Raw genomic sequence first — 9,410 nt, forward strand, 5'->3', positions numbered from 1 at the left:
CGCGTGTAGCCGCTTGTACGATAGCTTAGGAACAAAGCTGGGCTTTAGCACTTAAGCTATCTACGAGCCAAAACGTGTGCTAGAATGTTTGTGAGGGGTCGCGTGCCTGCGTGTGTGTGAACTCAGAAATGTCGACTTGACTGAAGATGGAAGAGAAATCTTTAATCTCTTCACTTCTGTAGGAAAACGGATGAAGATGCAGATTGCTCGGCGCTCTCCTTCGGATCCGTTAGAGTGTTCGGTTGAACACAGAGTAATCTCAACTCGTCCAGCAAGATGGAGATTGTATGGCCACAGTTTCAAGTCGGACATTACTTCCTTGTGCCACGAGGTTGCACCTGAGAGCAGCGAATAAACTACGTCTATACTCGGTGAACAAAGTCGCTGGAAGCAAATTCCGAAAGCATTTCAGAGGTATTTCAACTCCTGATGATGTCATGTTTGAGGGACGTTCTGTTGTGTGCCTCATCCAATAGGAGTTGAGAGTTCGATCCTTTAGTGAGCAAGGCTTCATGGGATTTGCGGTCTGTTTTGGACTCCCTTTGTTTGATTTTGGCGCGATTTTTATCAGTAAGATTTACGACTTGGAATGTGGGGGCTTGAGTTAGGTTTTTACGACTGAATACATGAGGCCCAACACGACCAAGCATGCATGGTCAGTACTGACCTGCCTGAAAAGCTTCAGGCAGAAGGTAGGGTCACCAGTGAAACAATTTCAGAGGCTCCTGGGGCATATGGCATCCTCGGCAGCAGATCTCCCCCTTGGGTTGATGCATATGAGACTGCTTCAGCACTGGCTACAGACTCGAGTCCTGAGGTGGGCATGGCGCCAAGGCACCCAGCGTGTGACTTTCACACCACAGTGCCATCAGACTTTCAGCCCTTGATCAAACCTGGCATTTCTACAGGCGGGAGTTCCCTTAGAGCAGGTCTCCAGGCACATCGTGGTCAAGACAGATGCTTCGAACTTGGGCTGGGGTGCTGTGTGCTATGGGCAAGCAGTATCGGGTCTCTGGACAGGGCCCCGACTCCAATGGCACATCAACTGCTTAGAGTTGCTGGCAGTATCGCTGGCCCTGCGGAGGCTTCGGCCATTGATTCAGGGCAAACATGTGTTGGTCCGGATTGACAACATAGCAACCGTGGCGTACATAAACCATACACCAAGGCGGCGTATGTTCACATCGCATGTTGCAACTTGCCCACTGCCTCCTCCTTTGGAGTCAGCAGACGTTGAAGTCTCTGCGAGCCACTCACCTTCCGGGCGTCCTCAACCATGCAGCTGACGTGCTCTCATGGCAGGTAATCCAGAGTGGAGACTCTGCCCCCACATAGTCCAGCTGGTTTGGGAGAGATTCGGGGAGGCGCAGGTAGACCTGTTCACCTCCTGAGAGTCCTCTCACTGCCCCCTTTGGTACTCCCTCGGCATGGATGCCTTGGCGCACAGCTGGCCTCGGGGGCTACGCAAGTATGCGTTTCCTCCAGTGAGCCTCATTGCACAGACACTACGCAGAGTCAAGGAGGATGGGCATCAAGTCCTGTTCGTTGCGCCGTACTGGCCCAACCAGATGTGGTTCTCAGACCTGATGCTCCTGGTAGTAGCCCCTCTCTGGTGCATTCCCCCGAGGCAGGACCTTCTCACTCAGGGGCAGGGCATGCTCCGGCACCCGTGGCCAGACCTCTGGAACCTCCACGTCTGGCTCCTGGATGGGACGCGGAAGACCTAGCGAATCTTCTGCCAGCGGTGGTAAAAACGATCACTCTCTACGAGGTGGCTGTATGCCTTGAAGTGGTGTCTCTTCGCTAACTGGTGTTCTTCCCATGGGAAGACCCACAGAGGTGCACAGTCGGGTCTGTGCTGTATTTCCTACAGGAAGGGCTGGAAAGACGGTTGTCTCCCTCTATCCTGAAGGTGTATGTGGCTGCTATTGCAGCGTATCACAATACACTGGATGGAAGACCCTCAAGGCAGCACGACCTGATCACAAGGTTCCTCAAAGGCATGAGGAGGTTGAATCCTCCTAGACCGCACCTGATTCCCTCTTGAGATCTCTCTGTGGTCCTACCTGCCCTACAGAGAGCTCCCTTTGAGCCCCTGGAGCAGGCCGAGCTCAGCACTTTGTCACTGAAGACGGTCCTCCTGGTGGCGCTCACTTCCATCAAGAGGGTGGGGGACCTATGGGTGCTCTCTGTCACCAGTGAATGCCTGGAGCTTGGGCCGGCACACTCTCACGTGATCTTGAGACCCTGGCCCGGTTATGTGCCCAAAGTTCCCACCACTCCCTTCTGGGATCAGGTAGTGAGCCTGCAAATGCTCCCTTCAGAGGAGGAAGTGTTATGAGGTAACAGCAGGTAGGCCGGGCAGCCAGTTGGGTGTACAACTTGCATTACGCCTTTCCCCTTTTTCAAGGTGATAATGTGCGCTATTTTGTCCACAACAGTTCCCCGTAACTGGTGAACCCTGGACGCCTCTTTAAATCTTAAGCACTGTTCGGTGACGAACTCAGTGGAGGAGTGATGCCACCAGGCCCAGTACTCGTTGTATGCCCCTTTTCAGGTGAGCTCATGTACTTGGGCTCAGTGCTCCATACATGGTGATTCCCCTCTGGGTAATCCCGTGTGATGCATTTCCACTGTTCGGTTTCCCCTCTGGTGAACCCTGTGTTTCCCCTCATCAGAGCTTCGCTCTGCTTCGGCCACTGTTGCTGTGTATCCTCTCCATAGATAGGATCCTCCCAGTGGTATCATTCCATATGTGAACTTCCCCGTTGGTAAGTCCATGTGAGGTATTCTCCACATGTTAACCTCCATCCGGTAGGATGTGGTCTCCGTAGTGCCCCCCCCCCCCTCCTGGAGAGGGAAGAGCACTTCCCAGCATTATGCTAGAAGGTGCTCAGCGGGAAATTGCTTAACAGCAAATATCAGGAAAGACCACTGCCTGTAGCCTCCTTGGGTAAGTGCCTCCTCCCCCCATAACGGGACTAGGGAGACGCCTTACCTAAACTTGCTGGAAGGTCACGACGTGGTTGAGCGCTCACTGCGAGGCATGCAGCAGCTTGCCCATGTCCACTCTTCCATACCTCATGACATGGTTCAGCGCCTGCGGCATTTCCAATAGGAACCCCTAGTATCACTACATCGACACAATGTCGAGTGAGTGACAGACAGGGAATGTCTGGGTGACTGGTGTAACACCAGTTCCCTGATGGAGGGAACGAGACGTTGTGTCCCTCCTGCCGTGGCGCTGAACCGGCCGCTGACATGGGTGGAGAGTGGCATGCAAATTCCATTCAGCAATTCTCATTGGCCTTTTCTATTTTAAGCAAAGGTGATTGGGGCTCTCAAGATCGAACCCCTAGTGTCACTACCTCGACACAATGTCTCGTTCTCTCCATCAGGGAACAGGGGTTACACCAGTAACCCAAATGTTTCTGTGCATAGTGTTGTCAAGTGGCACAACAAATTCCATGTGGAGTCTGCGATTGTTTTAATTTCACCTCTTGAGGCCACTGTTTTACTGTAGAACCAATGAGTCCTAGCTGTAGAATCCTCCAGCGCTGGCCACGGAGGAATGAAAATCTTTAAAAAACTAATTCACTTATCAGCACTGATTTTTGTGGATCACAGGTTGTTCCAAAAAGCAGCTATCAGCACCGATCAATCGAAAAAACGATATATTGGTCAACCTCTAGTCAACATGTATATTATTTGAGATATAAATGTTGGTCTGAGGCTGGCTAACAAGCTAAAGCTAGCTTCAACACATCACATGCACTTGAAAAGCCACTTCCTTCAACTGATAAACAGTGAATGCTTCCATGTTAAAAAATTGCCATAATAGTTAGGCAAAATGAAAATTGTATGAAGGTCATGAGTGATTATTAGAATTGATTTCTTACAATAGGATTAATCTCTCCGAATAATAGTCAAAATCCTAATTATTTGTTATAAACATGCAATAGAAAACACATTCACATTTTAGCGGCATTAAAACCAAAGCACATGGGATGGCCCAAGGATTCCTTAAACCGTGGCACTCTATGTGTTGTAAAGCCGTCCCCACTATTAGTAATATAACTGAGAGAGGGAGATATTGAACAAAAAGCAGAGCTTGAAGAGGAAGAAAGCCAATGCCATACTGGCTAAAAAGATAAGTGCACATTTATGATGTCCACAGGGACAAACAGAACCCTACTGGTCCCTCGTCTCAGATCCTGAGAGCAGCACACCTCTCCAGCATCTACCATTTGGTGTCCTAAAACAGAGGTACCTTACAATTCTGAAACAATACAGCTATTTTTTTGTTGTTGCAAAAAAACAACCTTTCAGTTCAGTGCCTAAATGGAAAGTGTTTCAAATGAGATTATATTCAGAACGTAACAACAGACAGCTTATTTCCATAAACAATTACCTTTAGTAAATTGATGAATAAAACTTTGTGGTGATGATAATACCATTACTCGGTGTTACGATGAGAAGAAAATGCATTCATGTCTGTTGTAGTTGGGCACTAGACCACCATCTGTGGTCATTAAAAGGTTAAGTAACCCAGAAATGAAAATGTTCTCATTTTCCAATTATCATTTTTGGGTGAACTATTTCTGTAATTAAGTAAGAATTAAAAACCAAAAGCTGCGATCAAAAAGTCAAAAGCATGTAATCTATTCAGTGGTCTACACAAGACCAGTACATTTTTGCTGGTCCGAGTCAGCAAATACATAAAGACAGACAAGCTAGTGAAAAATAATAAAAGATAATGTAGTCAATATGCACATAGTCTTGCCAGTATCTATCTAACCCTACATGTTAGCTCACTATCAAACAGTTGTAACAAGCCATCTAACATAATTCAGTAAAAAAGCAGTTTTCAGAAAGCAACCCATTCTAAATGAAACTATATACAATTAATTTTGAGTCTAGTAATCTACTCAATTACCACTTAACTCTGGAGCCAGGTAAAATGTATTAACTGTTCATCAACTTCCACTTTAACCACTTTTTTAGAACACTTCACTGTGTATGAAACATTTTTCAATTTATTATTTAGGTAGGTCTAGTACAGGTTAGACACAATTATAACTTGGCAAATATTCATTTAAAAACAAATAACTTTACAGAAATGGACAAGGAAAAGAAGAGGGGAGCCACTGGTGAAAAAAACAGTGAACCAATATTTCTTTTAATTTCTGTTTTTTATTTATTTATTTATTTATTTATTTATTTTTAGGAAGGAGTTTCTAGCACTCTGACACAATTCGAACACTACTGGGAAATCACTACAGCCTATTGGCTACTTAAAGAAAAGAAAGGAACTTTGAAACTTCCTGTTTCAATAGGAAATATATCAACACTTTTAAACTGCCTGAGGATGCATTTAACTGTTAGTGTTTAATTAAACCTGGGCCTGTTAGGTTCAATATGGTCTTAAATGACCTCCGCATTTGCAAGGATGATACTTTCTGTAATGAAAAAATGCTCTTTAATTACTTTAGTTGGATATTGCTGTATAGAAAAGAATGTAGAAGACTTGTTTTTCATCATTATCACTGAGGACATACATAAATACTTCATTATGGCTCCATGTCAGTGATTGGTTGAGAGGAATGCGATAAGCTGATCTGCTGCTGTTTCAATTTTCTTACCCAAGATGAATATTAGACATTAAAACTGAAACCTCACTTTGCCCAATAGCCACCTTGAGATAAAAGAAAAAAAGATTCCATTAAATCTAAGCACCTTTAGTGCCTGATGTCTTCACTGAATAGTAGTTTGCCCATATCACAGTGTCTTGAATTAAATGCACATTTGCTAAGCTCAGACAGACCAGACAATTCAATTTGACACTGCCTTTAGAGAAGAGCTGAGAGCTAATGACTTGTTCTGTCTTTAGTGCATGTCCCACCATTTCCAGATCAGCACTTTTACTGCAGCCAAACAGATGAGGTCACCACTTTCCGCCCCCTTTGCCATGAAGAAAGAAATATGGGCTGGTAATGATATCCACAATTCTGTCCCATTTTACATTTTTCCTGGCTCCAGAGGCTTACAGCTTTTCACTTATGTGGAGTCGGGTCAAAGCTGTAAGCCTGGTGTTATATATACAGTGGCAGCCAAAAGTTTCGGAAGGAAATTGGTACTTTAATTCAGCAAAGCGGCATTAAACTGATCACAAAGTATAGTCAGGACATTACTGATGTAAAAAACAGCACCATCACTATTTGAAAAAAGTAATTTTTGATCAAATCTAGACAGGCCCCATTTCCAGCAGCCATCACTCCAACACCTTATCCTTGAGTAATCATGCTAAATTGCTAATTTGGGACTAGAAAATCACTTGTCATTATATCAAACAAGTTGAAAGCTACTTGGTTCGTTAAATGAAGTTTAACATTGTCTCCGTGTTTGTTTTTGAGCTGCCACAGTATGCAGTAGACTTGCATGTCTTAAGGTCAATATTAGGTCAAAAATGGCAAAAAAGAAACAGCTTTCTCTAGAAACTCGTCAGTCAATCATTGTTTTGAGGAATGAAGGCTATACAATGCTTGAAAGGACAACTGGCTCTAACAAGGACAGAAAGAGATGCGGAAGGCCAGATGTACAACTAAACAAGAGGATAAGTACATCAGAGTCTCTAGTTTGAGAATAGACGCCTCACATGTCTTCAGCTGACAGCTTCATTGAATTCTACCCGCTCAACACCAGTTTCATGTACAACAGTAAAGAAAAGACTCAGGGGTGCAGGCCTTATGGGAAGAATTGCAAAGAAAAAGCCACTTTTGAAACAGAAAAACAAAAAGAAAAGGTTAGAGTGGGCAAAGAAACACAAGCATTGGACAACAGATAATTGGAAAAGATTGTTATGGATCTTAAACCCATTGAGCTTTAGAGGGATCAGCTAGACTGTAAAGTGTGTGAGAAGTGCCCGACAAGACATCTATGGCAAGTGCTACTGGAAGCGTGGGGTGAAATGTCACCTGAATATTTGGACAAACTGACAGCTAGAATATCAAGGATCTGCAAAGCTGTCATTGCTGCACGTGGAGTATTTTTTAATGAGAACTCTTTGAAGTAGTTGAAGAAGTTCTGAAAAAAAAAAAACATTCAAATCGTAATAGTAATTTTTCACATTATTAATGTCCTGACTATACATTGTGATCAGTTGAATGCCACTATGGTGAATAAAAGTACCAATTTCTTTCCATAAGAGCAAAGTCTGTACATTATGACATTTTATTCAGGTCTGTGTGATTTCTGAACACTGGTTGGAGTAGGGCAGAACATTTGCGATGTGTCCGTGGTTATTACACTGACATACACACCACAAATACTAAAGATCGCAAGTACAGAGAATGCATAAAATTATTCAGATGTGTTGGCTGAATATCGAGGATGCATCGGATAGTGGGCAAGAACCCATTTAAATTCCCAAAAGACATAGTGGCACTATGGTAGCATTTAGCGTTTTTACCCTCAAGAGTTTACTGCTGTAAGCTCACGTGAGTTTGACGGCTTGTGAGGGTTGTCACACTCCGCAACATTTGTTGTTTATATGGGCATAATTTTAATAATGTAACAAACACATTGTGGAATCGAGTGTTAACAAACTTTTTTCTATCAACGTGTCACTAGTCCTGATAAACCTCACTTGTGTGATGATAATAATGCTGTCACTGGTGTGTGATAATGCCAGTATTTCTCTCACTGGCTCCAAATGTGCTGGGTCAATTATTTGCTCAAAAGGAAGATCACAGCACATCTCAAAGTTCACAATACATGCATTCTTCATCCTCCTGTCCTTTTGAGTTCATTCTTCCAAGGTAGCTTGGCTCGACTGGTCTTCATAAGAACTCAAGTCTGCTCTTTGCATTGTTATGGAGCAGATGGAAGGCAATAGGTCTTTCTGAGCATTTCACAGTTTGATCCTGAGTGTTTCACTGGAGCAGGACATCATACCAGCAATTAAACGATCATATGGGCTGCCCTGTGAACACACAATCTGATTGACAGGCAGAAAGTCTTTTGATTGGCTAAACAAACGATCATGCATCTTTCCCCCCACTGTTTACCAAGCCAGCGTTCAGTGTTGACCATGGGAGGCATTCAAGTAGTGTTTTTAATATTCGACTACCTGGTACAGAATGAGTAGTCGATTTGTTGATTAAAAATTTCAGCACTTTCAAATTAACTTTGAAAAATTATGTGAATAATCATGATTAAAAAAACGTTATCAACTGACAGTACTAATATATTTATATATATATATATATATATATATATATATATATATATATATATATATATATATATATATATATATACGACTGTAATTTGATTGAATTTATTCTTCACATTTTTTTTTACAATACTGAGCTGCTTTTCTCATACCTTCCGACATGACATGTAAAATAAAGTCTGGCTTTATTGATATGAATCACATTGCAAATACAACGTGGATGCAAGCGTTTTAGATGTTGCCATCTATTTCTTCTAACTAAGACAGCTGACACATCAAGCTGTCTTGAAATACATTAAAAGAATACTACCTTGTAAATACATTTTTCACATTGTCTTTTTTTTTTTCTTTTTTTTTTTTTGCTTGGATTCTTTTTCTTACAATCCATCCTACTATTTAAGAGTCACTTTATTAACACATATTATAAAAGCCCAACACAAAATATCCAGCAAACAATTAAACATGGCAGGAAGAATAGCAAACCCATCGCTAATCTAATGTCTTTTTCACATACACAGTTCATATTACTGCAACAAAATAATCTTACAATCATGTAAATCTTAGTGCTAAAATAATGCCCATGCAAATCTTTGAGAATTTTAGAAACTACATACAATCACAATAACACACTGCAGTTCTTTAGCAGAGTGCCCCCAACAGTCAATGCCTTCGGTTCTTTAACTGATGTTAAGTTGTCTTGATTGCTCTCAATACAAAGTACATACAGTAGTCCCAAAAATTATTTGGACACTTAAAGGAATAGTTAACCAAAAAAGGATAATTCTCTCATCATTTACTCACCCTTATGTCATCTCAAACTTGTATGACGCTCTGCGTATGCGTCAAGTGCTAGGAAGTGTATTCGAGCTTCAAATCATGACCGTGCCTAGGAGACTGCAATGTCAAGATTTATTGTGAAAAAAGGAGTAACATTTTGGTCTTTACAAACCAGTTGTATTGCTTTAGAAGACATGGATTAAACCACTCGAGTATGGATTACCTTTAAGATGCCTTTATGTCCTTTTTGGAGCTGGAAAGTTTTGGACCCCATTGACTTGCATTGTATGGACCAAAACGCATTATATCTCTATCAAAATACCTTTATTTGTGTTCCACAGAAGAAAGAAAGTCATCCGAGTTTTAGATGGCATAAGGGTGAATAAATGATGAGAGAATT

The sequence above is a fragment of the Myxocyprinus asiaticus genome, chromosome 3 (genome assembly GCF_019703515.2).
Source record: "Myxocyprinus asiaticus isolate MX2 ecotype Aquarium Trade chromosome 3, UBuf_Myxa_2, whole genome shotgun sequence".
In the NCBI taxonomy this organism is placed as follows: domain Eukaryota; kingdom Metazoa; phylum Chordata; class Actinopteri; order Cypriniformes; family Catostomidae; genus Myxocyprinus; species Myxocyprinus asiaticus.